This window comes from Ambystoma mexicanum, chromosome 6p (genome assembly GCF_040938575.1).
Source record: "Ambystoma mexicanum isolate Mex_15411 chromosome 6p, UKY_AmexF1_1, whole genome shotgun sequence".
In the NCBI taxonomy this organism is placed as follows: Eukaryota; Metazoa; Chordata; class Amphibia; order Caudata; family Ambystomatidae; genus Ambystoma; species Ambystoma mexicanum.
In genome coordinates this window covers 929802383-929819162 of record NC_090935.1, presented here as the reverse complement: position 1 = coordinate 929819162, position 16780 = coordinate 929802383, and positions in this window count along the sequence as shown.

Sequence of the window (16780 nt, the reverse complement as noted above, 5' to 3'; positions counted from 1 at the left end):
TATACCTGTAAGTTAATAAGAGCAGGTAAACCCTTCTTATCCAACAACAGTTGCATGATCCTAGCGAGAGCCTTAATACTATCACGACTCGATTATTGCAATGCCCTTTACAGTGGCGCTAACAAAACCATCACTAAAAGGCTACAAATCCTACAAAACAACGCCCTCAGAGCCGCCTTAGGCATAAACAAAAGGGACCATATCTCATCCATTAGACAACAACACAAATGGCTCTCCACTGACAATAAAATACACCTAAAAATGCTCTCCCTGACACACAAAGCCCTCAATAACGCTGCCCCCATTTACATGATGGACAAAATAAAAAGAAAAATCTCCAGCAGACCTACAAGAACCCCCAACTCCAACTGTCTGGAAATTCCTAGATTTAAACTTGCCAAAATTGGCGGCTCAAGCTTCCCTGTGCTAGCTGCTAAATGGTGGAATGCCCTACCTCACAACCTGAGATCAAACCAACCTTTCCTCCACTTTAGAACGAATCTTATCAAACACCTCAATGACAATAATATGTAAGATTTGTAAGACTCTTATCTGTGTTATGTTACTTATCTGTATGTATATATGTACCTTCAAGATTTATCACTATTGTAAATTTTAACGATGCAACATTGCAAATTGCTATAACACTGTAATCTCCATGCAACATTGTAAGCTTCGTATATTCTGTTCACTGTGCCTGGTTACCCTTGGGTCTGGCGCGCAATACAAATAAATAAACAAACAAACAAACAAACAAGTCCAGTTTTCATGGCTGATGTGAACCACTATATAATTGCAGGACAGGTGCCCTCCCTCCTCCCTGCAGGAGGCCCAGTGTATGCTCAGTCCACACAGATTATCAGAGGCAGCAGCCACCATGGAAGAAGCCTCTTGTCTGCTAGGCTCCCCCAAGAAAACAGCAGGAGTGACACAGGCAGGCACTGTATCTCTGCTACGGGGGAACTGCAGGGGTGGCTGTGAGGCCACCGCCACCAGGCTGGGCTGGGATCATCATTCATCAGACTTACTTTCTCACCTTGAGCCTCCCTAGAGTTCGAGTGTGCTGGGAGCTGGAGCTGTTGGAGGACAGCTAGCTAGTTGCAGATGAGTTGCCACCGTCTGAACTTGCTGCTTATCCTGGCCACTGCAGTCAGTGACTGCCCGTGCGCTCCTGCCAGCGCCAGTGTGTGGTCTCAGACTCACTGAGTCTGCACCCCTGCCTGGATGGCATGCATGGACTCACGCACCGGTCCATACTCAGGTTCAACGGGTGACCTGGCTGCTGTGACCAACCTGACCTGCAGGCTGCACGTTGGCACTGCAGGCCAGGCAATCGTCAGGGTGGCACTAGACAGTCACAGTGTGACTGTCAGTGGCGTGGCATTTCAACTATTCACAAGAAAGAAAAATAAGCTGCTGTGACTGGTGAGCGTGCACATGCCTCTGAGGCCTTCTATGACACCATGCAAGCTCAGCAGCAGACCAGCTGCAGAGCAGGCCTGGTGCACTCCTCGACGTTGTTGCCATTTTTCTGTGCATTTGTTTGTTTTAAGAAGAAGATCTGACTGACTGTGACTGCTCCACAGTGGAGCGCAACAGTCATATGTCAGATGGATCCCCCCAAAAATGCCAACAAGTTTACTCAATGAGTATAAATGACTTAATTTAGGAGATGATGGCCTAACTCGCTCTAGGCTCCAGGGTAGAACATCCCATGGAAGAATCCCTAATCCATTCAGAGCCTACCGTAGCCTTTTTTGTAGCAGCTCAAGAGCATCGATTCAGTCTTCTTAGCACTTTTCCAGTGGCACAAATCATGGTTCAATGGTGAAAAAGGAGTTGTGTTATTGATGGCTTGATACAGTGGTGTTGAAGTACAACATCAGTAGTGAGTGCCATACACCTCACTGCTGGACTGTTTTCTCCAGAAGGAACAATGCAGCAAAGCATAGCTCGATGCACAGGTTTTGGGAAGTAAATTTGTATCAGCAGGTCATTGGTATTCTTATATCATTGTGGTCAGCTCAAAGTGGAAATTCTGTGTTCTGCCATCAGCGTTGACATTTCACCAGGCCCCTTGGAGGAAAATAATGTTTGCGCCGCTTTTCGAGGCAGCACAAACAATTAGGAGGTGCATGAAAAGGCTGCCACAGTTCTAGACAGGCTTCTTCTGTACCTACAGTCTTCAGTGGCAGGCACGCCTTCCTACCATCAGTCACTTCCTGTTCCCCATCAGTGGCTACTGATGAAGCAACCCGTTCTCCTGGAAATCCTCTCTTCACTGTATGCAAGGGACTTTGAGCAGTTATAGTTTCAATGAGAGTTCTGCCTTGATCCTTCTTCTTTAAAGGTGGTTCTAAAAGATGTTTCATAAAGATGCTTTAACAAATGGGGAGTTTTATACCTATTTATAATCAAATCCTAACAGGGGATTGGTGTTGTTCAAGCCTTCTATTAAAGACCAAGCAGTGGGCCTCATTATGACCCTGGTGGTAGAGGGTTAATGGGGCCGGTAGAGCTGCCGGCCCCGCTAACCCTCTACCGCCTCATTACGAGGTCTGTTGGCGGGACACGCTTATGACGTCTGGTAAAACCAGGCGTCCTTAGCGGGACCCCCTAGCAGACCAGGATGCAAACAGCGGGCCCGTCATTAACAGGCCCGTTGTTTGCATCCTCCTCATTCCCATTGAGCCCTATGGGGTTCAAATGGGAATGGGGATGTACTGGGTCCGGGTTCCTTGAATGGGGAAATACTGTGTCCTCCAAGGTCGGAATGGCCCGGTATTTCCCCATTCAAGGAACCCGAACCTGGTACCCGGTATGGGGTTACCATTCGCTGAAAGCGGCATAGCTACCTCCATACTTGTAATGAGACCCAAGTGTCTGTGTTAACAGACAGTACAGCCGTTTCCGTGCTATACCCAGAGTTCTTGATTCCCACAAAATTAGCAGGGGACTTAAAAAGGAAATGGTCTAGATTAAAAACCAAGATAGGACAAGTATTCTTCCTTTAGATTGGGTTCTCTGTGCCTCCCGTGTCTGTCCTGTATGGAAAGGGTGTCCATGGCTATTATCCCCTTTTAAATATCCCCCCTTGTCTTGCACCGTCCCATGAACTGCACTTTCCAAACCCTATCAACTGAGGAATCCAGTCTCTCATCTGTAGGAGGTGTCAGTTATCTTACCCATATGTTACAGGACATCTTCAAAGGCAGGAGCCTGCAGCAGGTGTCTCTTTCAATTATAGGCTAAAGTTGAAAGCCAGCGTGGGGAATAAGGGCAAATGTGGTTGTGGCTGTTTAATGCAATTCCTTCATGAATAACCATATCTGTCTTTTAATCTGGTCCAGTGTAAAATGTAGCATAACTTGATTTCCAGACATGCTAGCAATACATCTTTTGGCCGGAGTCTGGTCAGAAATGCTCCCTTTAGATTGGAGACTGCTACCACTTGTAACAGGTTTTGCAGCCAAAGGTAGTTTTCTACTTTGTAGGTGTACACATCAGCTGGTGCATTTTTGACAGTGTAACATCAGTGCTGCTAAAGATGAATTTAACTTTAGCCATTGGCTTAAAATTCTTAAACATACCTTTGATTGAGAGGGTAAGGGGCATCAACAGAAAGCTGCATAGTATGAAAGTGTTTCTTTAGAGCTAGTATCGTGTGTAACATGAGAGGCTGCTTCTCATCCTCTGCAAGTGCACATTTGAAGTACATGATAATTTTATCAGAAATGCAGCCAATTCACATTTCAGATTAACGTTTGGAATGTTTGGAAACTGTGCATAGCAGAATTATGCATGTGCCCGCTAGATGACTGGTAGCCATCATGTTACACACTCAAATAACCTGAAAGCAGACCTGGCATAATCACTGAAAGAACCTTTTTAGTAAAGGAGCATATGTGGACACGGTCTCTGTTCTAAAGCACAACTTGCTTCAGACGATCTAACCAGTGAGCCCTAAAAGATGGAGCTCTGTGGCAAAGAAGGACTGTGGAGAAGGAGAGGGTTGCCATTAAGGACTTTGTTGAAGGGGAAGGACTGGGACGAAGTAAAATGACTTGAATATGAATGAGGAACGAGAAGGAATATGATTGTAGAATGAGAAGGACTGTGACATGGTAGAACACATTTCATGATTGAGAAGGATGTCTATGAGTGTCTGTGACAAAGCAGAAGGACTGTGACAAAGGCTATGTCCAGCGCTAAGATTAGGATGAAAGCGAAATACTAGGGCAAAGAAGAAGTACCCTGATGAAGGACTTGGGAGAAGGATTAGGATAAGAAGAAGACTATTGTGAGAGACGAAGAAGATGGAGAAGGACTATAAAATAGCAGAAGGACCAAGGTAAAGGACTGGTGAGTGAAACACTGTATTACATACCAATACATTGCCAAGTGCAATACCAGCTAACTGTTCTGATTCTCAAAAGCTTTTCTCTTCTTTCTCCTTTTGGAATCATTGTTCTGGTTCTCTGCGGGAGCAAAAGTACATACATATGTACCAAAACCAAAACCAGAAAGATAGGACACAACCAAAAACAGCAAGACAGGATGCAAACACATTGGTTTGGAACCTTCAGAGCCATCCAAATGCAGACCAATAACTGCATTGCCTTTAGACACTGCAATAATTAAGCCTGAGGTTACAGCTCAATTACAACTTAATTGGGAGGAGCATGTGCTCCTGGATGATGTTGAAACTGATTTACATTCCCTTATCAATTGTGAGACTGCTAGTATGGCTATCAGAGAATGCTATTGGGTCTGAGTGAACAGAGGCTAACCAGCTGCTCTGATTCTTCTGAATCTATCAGTGATATCCAGATTGTATTTGCACTTCATAAAGAGACTAATTGATAGCGATTTTATTGAAATGTATTGGTGAGATCGTAAAGTTGAATAAATGCTAACTGACTCAGTATAAATGGTGCCAAGATAGATCGCAAAAGTAACCCCAGATGATCAAATATCAGTTTTTTATTGATTGCTGCCAAGGTATTTTCACAGATTCAACTTTTCGTAGTGTACATTCTATTCTTTAATTTTGAATTGTGTGCCTAATAAATTATTATCATCCCACTAATTAACCACAGCGCTACAAAAGGGCACCCAATGCAATATAAAGATCTATGTTAAATCAAGTGATTTGTGTTCACTGTTGATTAAAGAAGATAGACTAAATAGATATCCAGAATACTCCTCAACATCCTCCTGATTCAGACAGATCGGGAACAAGACTGACTAAACTTCCTTAGAGGATTTAATGAATTCCACACAAACATCATCCTCAAACTCTCCTGTAAAGTAAATTTCCTGGACATCACCAAAACAATAAAAGATGACCAGTTACAGACCACATTATAACACAAACCAACCGACCGGGCCCAGTATTTGAAGAGTGACAGCTTCCACTCAGTGCACACAAAACAGGCTAAGTATTCAGCCAAGCATTAAAATACAATCAAATATGCTCAGACAGAAGTGACCAGGATAAAAACATACAGACTTTGAGATCAGCCTTCATAAACGGTGGATACTAGCACAGAATTGTGGATAGCCAAATTCACAAGGCAACATGGATCCGCCTGTAGAAGTCTCTTACAGTACAGAGTGTAAGAGGGGCACACTCAGGGGCCAATGGTAGTCACATCCAATCCAGAGTTGGAAGCCCTCCGCAAGATATTTAAGGAACTGCAACCCATTTTGCTTTCAGAGAACCAGCCAATCTTTAGTGAATGATGGTAAACTGCACACAAAGAGCACAGATTTGGGAAGCATGCCTTATAGAAACACAAGATGTTTAACTTGCCAACATACCAGCATTTCAGACACAATCAAGATACCTTACATACATGGGGGAAAGATACAAAATGATGGGGTGTTTTGCATGTGCATCCTGCAATATTGTTTACTTGATTATGCGCATTAAATGCCCCTTGTGGAGGTACTATGCAGGGGATACTGGTCAACCTCTACATAAACACACAAACCACTATCGTCAGAACATCAAGCGATCCACAACAGAGAATACGGTTGGTGAGCATTTTTCTGAAGTTAATCATATCCTTGATGATCTCAATATTGCTGTTCTTCGGGGTATTTTCTGGATTGACAAAGCCAGAAATTGTCATGATTCCTGCCCCTCATGTCCCCAGCCCTCCAAGATGTTAGGCTGGAGCCAGGCCACGATCACCTACATGGACCTCAAGGGCCTCTCCATCCCTCCAAAGACCCACTTGGAGTCAGACTTGGCGCTTGTGGCACCAGACTCACTCACTCCCATAGGATAACATTGGGGATTGGACTTGTAGTGCACTGATGGGGACAAGATGGATGCCCCCACATATTTCGGTTCCCAGAACTGCATGTGCAGTCTAGTCTTTTGGGTGTGGCTCAGCCCAGAGACACCTGGGATACCCAGAGACAATTTAAGCCACACCGAGGCTGAGAAACATGCTTTGCGTTTTCAGCACCTCCAGCGTGACACTCACTGTGTTCGGATCGGTCTCCAGTAGGCTTGCATCTTTCTTCTGCGCTCAGCTTCGCAAGAACAAGAACACCGTAGGAACAGCCTTACCTTGTGGCGCTTCTGCCCATCATTCATCACTCCTTCTGTTCTGCAGGCATCTTTGGCTTTGTCATTCCCATCCCGGCACACCGCTTCCTAAGGAAAAGGGAAAGAACAGAAAAAAGGCATTATTAAGCATTCAGCAAATCTTCGCTTATTTTTAAAATCTGTACAAGCTTCAAACACTTATCTGAATCCCAGCCGCTCTGGGGCAACTCTGTCTCCAGAACTTCTCATCCATTTGCAAGAGGGAAAAGACACTCCAGGTTAGCGTGGAAACATCTAGAGGCACTGCATTACTCACTGCATTACTCAGTGCATAGTAATGCACTGCATTACTCACCGCATTTCTTCTTCATAACCGGCATCCATCGTGGCACCTAAAAGACACATAAAAAGAACTCAGTTCAATACAAATACGAAAGGGTTGCATCGCGCATCGTGCTCTCACTCACCTTCAATGCTACTCATCACAGCAGCACATGGCCATCCCTGGATGCCGGCCATCATCTAAGGAAGGAAAGGAACGAAGTTAGAGAACTGTTTTAAAGACTCATTATACTTACCTGTCTGACTCTTGCCAGTGAAGTAACTAGGCAGCAATGAGCCTGCATCAATCAACGTGCCCCTGCGCTGAAAGTAGGACGGAGAGCACACTTTCCAAGAAAGCAAGGTGAGCTGTGGATCAAAGGGAAGGGTTGGACCCCGGGTAAGAAGGGGTTCAAGCACACACAGAGAATAGGGAGTTAAACTCTACCAATCCTGTGTTTCAGGCCCAGTCTCCAGTCGAGTCGACTCCCGGGAAGGGTTCGAGGTCGTAAGAGGTCAGAACAGGCTGAGTGATGTCCCCGTGGATACCAGGTGAGCGTTACATAAATACCTATGAATTCAGCTGCATGCATTTTTTTTAATACACTGGCAGGGAGATTATGATATTTAATTATTAGAAACAAGACAACAATTGTTGAATGTGGAGTGTTATGAATAGATCAACACTGAGAGTATTTTCAAAGTAAAAATTGAGTTTGATGCAATGCTTAATTAATACAAAAAAAAATCTGTTTGATTGGGAAGAAGTTCTATTCCTAAAATTTCATTTTCCCATTACTCCAATTCTGTATTTAATCCCATAGGTACATACGAGTATTGAGAATCCAGGAGAACGGCCTATTGGTTACTCTAGAGGATCTTAGTTGGAGAACACTTCCAAATATTAGGGATTTTTGTCTCCAGGCATGTGTGAAAGATTTAAACCCATATATTCGAGATACTGCAGATCCACCAGAGAAACTGAAAGATACCAAGGCAAATTGATGTTTTACTGGTATCTTTAGATGTAGTTTGACTTTAATTGAATACAAAACATCACAATGGTTTGAAACTTGTGAATCTTTTCTTGACTCTGAATCAGTGGGTTTTAAACAACACTATAGAATGATTTTGACACCATTGAGATTTTATCTAGAACATATTTTTTTGATGTTTGAAGATCAGTGCCACTGACAAAAATGGGGTACCATAATGGGTTAATGTATCGCATCAACATATGCCAATCTTTATATGGGTTGGTGGGAACATCAAGAAGTGTGGCCAGACAAATACAATTAATTCACAGAAAAAATAATTTCTTGGTATCGTTTCATAGATGATTTGTTTTTGATTTAGAAGGGTATTGAACAGTCACTGAAAGAATACAGAAGCCTATTGAACATTAAGGACATGATCCTGAGGCTAACATTGACGAGCAGTGCAGTAGAACTGATATTCTTGGAAGTACAATTCTTTTAGAAAATACCTAAAATTATGCAGCAAGCTATTTAGGAAACCAACTTCTTCCAACTCTGTGTTACATGCAAGTAGCCATCATCCAGACTCTCTAATCAAAAGTGTTTAATATGGTGAATTTATAAGGGCTAAACATTATTGATCTTTAAAAGAAGATCATTTGGAAGAGGCTTACACTATGGGATCACGTTTTGTAGCCAGAGGCTATACCCCAAGAACTTCTGATATTGCTTTTCAGAAAATGAGGCATAGAACTAGAATTCATCTTTTGAAACCCAACAAGCCAAGAAAAACTGAAGACAAGCCAATTAATTGTATCACCCAATTTAGTCTACAGTCTAAACAAATATGACAGATATTGCATATGCATTGGCCTGTTCTTCAGACAGACACTGCACTTAAAAAGATGATTGCAGACCATCCCAAGATCACTTTAGTAAAACAAAAGCATTAAAAGATGTAATCTCCCCATGTCTATTAAAACAATTGAATCATACAGACAATTGGTTAACTACTCACACTAAGAAGAAGGACTTTGTCCAGTGTTATGCGCGTAAAATGTGTGAACTAGCTGAACCTAAATCAATATTTTTGTATGGACAGAAAAACCATAATAAATGGTACATTAACCAAAAGATTAACTGCCAGACGAGATTTGTGGTCTATGGACTTTACTGTCCCTGTAAGAAGATGCATGTAGGTTCAAGAATGTACACATTGCAAGTAATGCTTTTGCTGCACTACAGCACTTTTAAAAAGGACAACAGGTATCCACTGGCAGTACATTTTGAGGACTGCCATGATATTAATGTAGCATAATTCAAATTCTTTAAATTAGCGCATATTCCTGAACATAGGTGGAAAGGTAATAGAGAATTCAGGATCAGAAAATTAGAGCCCAGACTCATCATTGTGGTGAACACCATGAAACATGCAGGACACAGCTCAGATGCGGAATTAGCTGTTCACCTGCATGATTAGCAAAAATCGGGATTGATTGATCAAGCATCTCAAAACTAGTTTTGGATCAAGGATACTGGATTGTGGCTGCTGTTGGTTTGAGAGTTTGATACTTAGTGGATCAATATGACAAGAGATTTCTAATGTATTTTAGAGACATATTTTACCACCCCTGGTCCAACCATCGACAACCATAACCAAATCAACATCCAGACATCTCCATCCAGCCAGATGCTTACATGGGAACCAGAGGAAAGACCACTAAAAGGAAAGGACAGTGAGGGTTTACCACCCCCGGTTCAACAATCAACAACAGGCAATCAACCACCCTAACCAAAATGAGCTCCTGGATAAATAAAACCACATAGGTTAATAAAAGGAAAAAAAGACAAACAACAAAGTTGCTTCAACCGAGGTCACAAGTACCCACATCCTACTGAACACAAGCAGCAACAAAAAACAAACATCAAAGACTAAACCTGAAAGTTGAGGAAAAACTCTAAAAGGAACACACCCCAAACATCATGCCTCACCACAAGAAAGACAAAAAAAGCCAGAACAGACAACAGAAATAATAAGAAATCACAAACTATTCATGAAGGGTCTGACCAGCATGATCGCATTACCCCAAAAACTGGACTATAAACATCGCAGAAGGTCCGAGGAGGCATACATACAACAGAGCAATGACAGGCTATATTGCTTGCTACCTCTCAAACTACGACACAATGGCAAGCAAAAACGGCACAGCAAGAACAAACCAACAGCCTACAAGCGTCACAAATATAGACCTCACTAGGACACCAAATGCAACATGACAACTAATAAACCAGCCCAACCCAGTCTCCACCATGGACAATACCCCAATCAGATTATGGGACAAGTTGGAATCCATCACACTCGACACAACCTACATCACCAAAGACTGGACCAATGGAAGGGTAGCTACCCTATCTACCACCCAGAATGAACCAGAACCAACCAACCACCCCATGAAGAGTCTACTCGCCAAAGAGTCTGACCAACAAAGAACCACACTGCCCGATAGGTTCAACTAGGGTAAACCCACCTGGAACGTAAACCCAACCAAAAACACACTGGCCAGAACAATCAATACTAACAACAACCCCGAAAGGAAAAACAGACAAACTGCACTGCAGCCTCCTCAACATTAGATTTGTGGCAAAACATTAAACAAAAATCCATGACCTCCTAAGGAGGACAGACATGCTCTTCCTCACAGAAACATGGCTATCAGACATTTATAAAGCCATCACAGATGTAAAAATACCCAACAAGTATAAATTAATACACGCAAACAGAGAAAACTGAAGAGGAGGCAGCATTGCAATTATACACAAAGAACAGGTTCAAGCATCTCGAATAATCACAACCAATGCAGAAGACTATGAATCCCTCCTCATCAAGATAGAACTCAATGACCAATCCAACATAGTATTCCTCCTCATCTGCAGACCACCTTCAAACAAACACAATTTTGCAACAAATCCTGCTATCAACCCACCATGACAACATAGTCATAATGGGAGACTTCAACATACGGTTCGAAAAAGAAAACAAGTCCACAGCAAACTCACTTTGCACACTTCTGGAATCCTTGCACTTCAAGCGAATAGTAAACGGTTCCACATAAAAATGGTTTGCCTCCCTTTTTCATATATATTTATATTTTATACTGAAATAAACTACATCAACCTACAACTATTTAAATTACATTTTTTGGCATAATTTGAAAGATGATATTTTGTCACTCTGTTTATCTCACTAGCACACTTACTCTTTCCATCACTGACTCACTGACTCACTCAGTCAGTAACTCAGTAACTCAGTGGGCCTCATTACAAGGTTGGATGTAGTCATCGCGCTATTAGCGCCATGACTACCTCCAATACCAGTACCGTGTTCGGTCCCGTTCAATGGGGACTTACCGGTCTATTCCGACCTTTGCAGGACCGGTAAATCCCCATTGAAAAAGCCATCCCCCCAATCCCATTTGAGCCCCCATAGGGCTCAATGGGAAGGTGCTAATAACGGTACCGCATTTTGTGGTACCGTTATTAGTTATGAAGTACCTTAACGGGTCCCTTCCATAACTTCAGGCGTCAAGGAAGGGACCCGCTAAGGGACCTCGTAGTAGGGCAGTAAGGGATTACCGGCACCAGTGCCCTTACCGGTGCCGGTAATCCATTACCGCCCACCTCGTAATGAGGCCCAGTAACTCATTCAAAGTCAAATTTGGGTATGTTTTGCATGTAATCTTTGAAAGCAAATATGGGTGTGTTTTGCATTTAAGTTTTGAAAGTCAAATTTGGGTGTGTTTTCCATTTAACTTTGGCCATTGATTGTAACCTGCTAGCCCAGTGACTGTTCCATAACACTTTACTTGCATACTCCTCCCACTGTCTCCTCTATCTACTCACTGATGGTGCTTTCTGTTTCTCCTATCTATTCCAACTGCTTCTCTACCAACTATCCTTCCCTTCTCACTAAGTCTGGGAAGAAGAAGTTTAAAAAGGATATATTGGCCTCCAACCCATGTCTCCACATCGCTGATACCTATTCCAGCGCCTTTTCCATATAGACCGTCACTGACATCCTCTTTGTTGTTCCTTTGCCAGATCTATAGACCCCTCATGTAATCTCTGTGCTCTGTCCTCTCTCCTCCTCTCCCATTAATGTTGGCACCCACTGGGAAGTTCTCATGGATTCTTCGACTCATCCAGAGTCATCCTTAATGTCTACCTAAATGGCACTGTCATGGTCCAAGGCCCTTAGGCCAATCTCCTCCTCTTTGATAGGTGATTCCCTCGCCTAATCAACTTCCTTTCATCTCTGGCTGCCCCCTCCTCTCTTCCCTTGGCTACCTTGCCCTCTATTCCCTCCTCCTCTGCACCACTTTGGGCTCCCTCCATACCTCCGCAGGGCGTACCTCTGATTTGTACCCTCCCTGGAAGGTCTGCAAGGCTGGCAACCTTCTTCATCTTGCCACTCTCAACTCTCGCTCTGCTGTCAAACACTCCTCTGACATCTGCCACATCCTGGAAGAACTGGACTGTGATGTCCATGTCCTCGGTTTTACCGAGACATGGTTCACGGCCATCTCTGTCAAAAGCTTTGACACTCTCCTCCCTGATGGCTACAAGATCCTCCCACCACCCAGATCTTCCTGGCCCATAGGGGGTGTAGCCCTGATCTTTCCTGAGTCGATTTCCTGCCACCATCATTCCCACTCAGATTTACTCCTCTTTCAAATGCCTTGTCTGCAGGCTCTCTCTCTCTCCCAGCCAATCTCTTAAGTTGCTATTCTCTAAAGGCCCCCTGGTCATCTCAACTCTTTTCTCTCTGGGTGGGCAGACCTCTCCTCCTCCCTCCTGGCCTCAACCACTCAACTCCTCCTCTTTCGTGAATTCAACATCCATCTCGATTCTCCCTGTTCCTCATCTGTGCTCTTTCGCGACCTCTGTGATTCCCTCTCCCTATCTATCCTCCCTTCTGGCCTGACTCACTCTGCAGGACACACACTAGATGTCATGATCTCATCTCGCCTCCCCGTCTCTATCCCTCTGACCACTGCCTACTCTCCTCTCATCTCTCCCTCTCTTCCCCCCAAGCCAAGCCTACCCCAACATTGCCACCTACCTTCTCGGACAGCCAGCCCATGAAGCATGTGTCAGTTGAGGCATTCACTGCCACTTTCTCTCCCCCCTCCACCTCTGGTTGACTCACACCCAGAAGCAGCTCTGTCCCTTCACTACTCTTCTATTTCTAATACTCTTGATGCCCCTGTCATGAGGATCCATTTGAAGTCCAAAGCTAAGTGCAATTCCTGGTATGACTCCAACCTAGCTACAATTAAACGTAAGTGTAGGATGGTTGAGAGCAAATGGGGGGCTTCTTGTTCATTCTCTGACAAACTGGCATGTCACCTGCTCCAAAGACAATGCCGAGATTCTGTCCTCACCAATAAGAGAGTCCACATTCAAGCCTGTGTCTCTGCAGCATCTAACAACTCTGCCAAATTCTTTACAATCTGCAAGGAGCTGGCCAACCCTGCTATTGTCTCTACCCCTCCTCTTGCCTCCCAGGATCTTTGCAATGTCATTGCCTCTCACTTTATTTAAAAAAACAACAGGACATCCTATCCACCCTCTCCCCCCATTCCTGTCCCCTCTCCGTCTGTGCTTGATGACCCTCCTTTGACCATCCCCCACACTCTTTCTCATCCTTTCGTCTTTTCTCCCCTGATGAGGTCACGAGACAAGTCTGATCTATGCAGTGGTCGTAGTGCACGAAAAGAAGTAGTGGAACTATGTTCCCTGCTGGCCTGCACCCACTCCCCAAAACCCCAATGCCACGTCCCCTCTCACACACAATACACACCCCCAAACACCTGCACCTGCTGTTTAAGGGAAGGTTTAGTGCAGAGAACTGAAAGTGCAAGTCTCAACGTCTTCCTACACATTTATTTTAAAACGAAACCATTCCAGAATGGTTTCTTTTTAAAATAAAAGTATAGGAGCTGTAAAAGGTAATTAAAAAAAGTAGAGGAGCACTGTTCCCGACCGCTCCCGCTCACTTCGACCACTGGATCTATAAAATGATCAAGGACCAATTTGATACCCTTGCTCCATCCCTTGCTGATGATTTTTGCAACCTCTACTTTGCCTTAGCATCCTTTCCCTCCCCGCGAAACACTCCCTTGGCCATCCTCTTCTAAAGAAGAAACCCACAGCTGATCCTTCTTGTACAGCTAACTATCGACCAATTTCCATTACTCCCTTTCTGGGTAAACTCCTGGAAACACTGGCCTTCTCTCAGCTTAACCTTCATTCCTATTCTGTTGGCTCTCTCCATGACCACCAGTCTGGTTTCAGAGCTGCCAGAAGAAAGGAAACTTCTCTCCTGAACATCCGTGAAGAACTGCTCTCCAACCTTGACTCTAACATTCCCTCTGTCCTCATCCTACTCGATTTCTCTTCTGCCTTCGACATGGTCAACCATATCACCCAGATCAACCGTCTCTGTGATAACCTGGGTATCACCGATCAGGCTCTGGCCTGGCTGACCTCTTTCCTCTCTGACCGACCCTCCAAGGTCCAACTTGGGTCCTTTCTATCAACTATCTCCCTCTCTACGTGTGGTGTTCCTAAGGGGTCTAACCTCTTGTCCTGGCTTTTCAACCAATACCTGGCAACTCTCGACCACTGCATTGCCATTTTCAGCTCAAATTTCCAGTGCTACGCTGACGACACTCAACTCATTTTCAGACTGCTGTCGGTCACCTCATCTCCTTCTCTCATCTCTGATTGCCTAACTGCCATTCAAGATTGGTGTGCCGTCAATGATCTTTATCTAAATGCCAAAAAGACTGAGATCCTCCTCATCGGTACACCTTCACCATCCTTTCCCCTCACTCTCTGGCCGGCCTACCTTGTCCCTTCTCGTATCCCTACATGCAAGGCTAAGAACCTCAGGGCAATCTTTTACTCCACACTTTCCTTCTCCATCCACATCTCTAACGTCTCTAAAAAATCAAACTTCCTATTGCACCTCCTTAGAGGTACTCTGACTTTCCTCTCCTTCCCCCAGAAGCTCATTGTCTCCCAAGCTCTGGTTCTCTCCAGGTTGGACTATTGTAACAGCCTCTTTCTAAATCTTCCTGCCTCTATTGTCCACCCTTTACAACTAATCCAGAACAGGACTGCAAGACTTGTCCTTGGCCTCAAGTCCTGGCATCGTATCTCTCCAACTCTGAAATCTCTTCATTAGCTCCCAGTGCATTCAAGGATTACATTCAAAACCCTCTGCATTGTCCACAAGGCTTTCTGGGGCCTGGGTCCAAAATACCTTCAACTATCCCACCGTAAATACCTCCCCTCTCGAGCTCGTTGCTCCTCTACCTCTAACTCCCTGAGGGTCAGTCGTTTTTCAAAGCAACAAACTGGGGGTAAAGCTCTGTCTACGGCTGGGGTCTCCCTTTGGAACAGCCTCCCTGCCACTCTAAAATTTGAGGAGAACCATCTCCGATTCTGGAAGCACCTCAAGACTTTCCTCTTTGCTTCTACCTTCGCCCCCCTCTTCCCTGCTGATCTGCTTCTCTCTCTGCACCGTGCACCTGGCCACCCTCTGTCCTCCTGACCCAGGTACCTGTTCACCCTGCCATCCTCCTGCACTGCCTCCAGCCCACCCCTTGCACTGGGGTCTGTATCTGACCCATACAGTCCCACGCCCTCTCTTTTATCTCTGCACTTATCAGACATACCCTGTCTGCTGCCTTAAACCCAGCACTTGCCACTTGCTGGCTGCACTACAACAATTTATTGCCTTTATTATTTATGTATGTATTTAGTTTATTTGTTTATTATTATTTATTCTGTTTCTCCTCTGCACTTTCCACTTCTCCCCACTTCCATGCACTTTTCCCCTTTCCCTTTCCCATGCACTTGCGCGTCCCCAATATCACTAGAACTAGTAAGATCGTTATTTAGTTCTCCCCTGTTCCCCTCCCTTGCCTTGTCGCACTCTGAAACACTTGTGTACGAGCGCAATATAAGTAAAATATCATATCAAATTCACTGCTCCTTAATCCTTAAAATGCTCCCTCGCAGTTTACCATGTCTATAACCGTCAGCACGCACACAGAATTTAATATTTGGAAATTGTTACTGATTTTAGTAAACTTAAACTTTGGTGTCTTTTTGCCCCCTGACATGTCTAAACCTAAATTCTGTTAGAGCTTGGGGCTGTTTTTTTTCTTCATTTAAGTTCATGTGAATTCAGTATTTATGGATTAAACTCTGTGTTTCAGATTGAAACACTCATGATAGAAAATGTACCTCTTACCTTTCAAGGAATGTCATTGGCTGCTTTGCTTCCTTCTTCCATCCATCGTTTTTATTCTGAAATATTAGATATGGTTCCCTAACCGGGCACATCAAGTGCAGCAGCACATCTGGTGTAAACCACTTAAGAGCATGGTATTTTATCTGCGCAATCATATTTGTGCAGTTGATTGAATTATCTCTGCTAGTACAGTAACCCTATGTATTAATTCCTGTTGACTGCAGTGACATCTGTTGGCGAGGACAGAGATGATTAACAACAGATTTTGCTTCCCTCATGAAATCACATCACAAGCTGTCCATTACATTAGCAGATGTCTCCTTTGTGTTTTCTGCTTGTGGGCCTTAGGACACTTTCCCTGAGGTGTACCCTGCGCTCAAATATAACAATGAACATAGAATACAGGAGCAATCTGCTGGGCCAATAAAAATGGAGAGTTGCATTTTAAAAACAAAGATTACAAGCAAGCCAAAATGAACGTTTTTCACCTTGCAAAAAAGGAAAATCCTTAAAATCAGTTGTTTATTTGCTTTGAAATAGTTTCAAATGACACAAGCCGCTCAAATAGCAAACGGCGGGAAATTGTTTCCGGGGCAA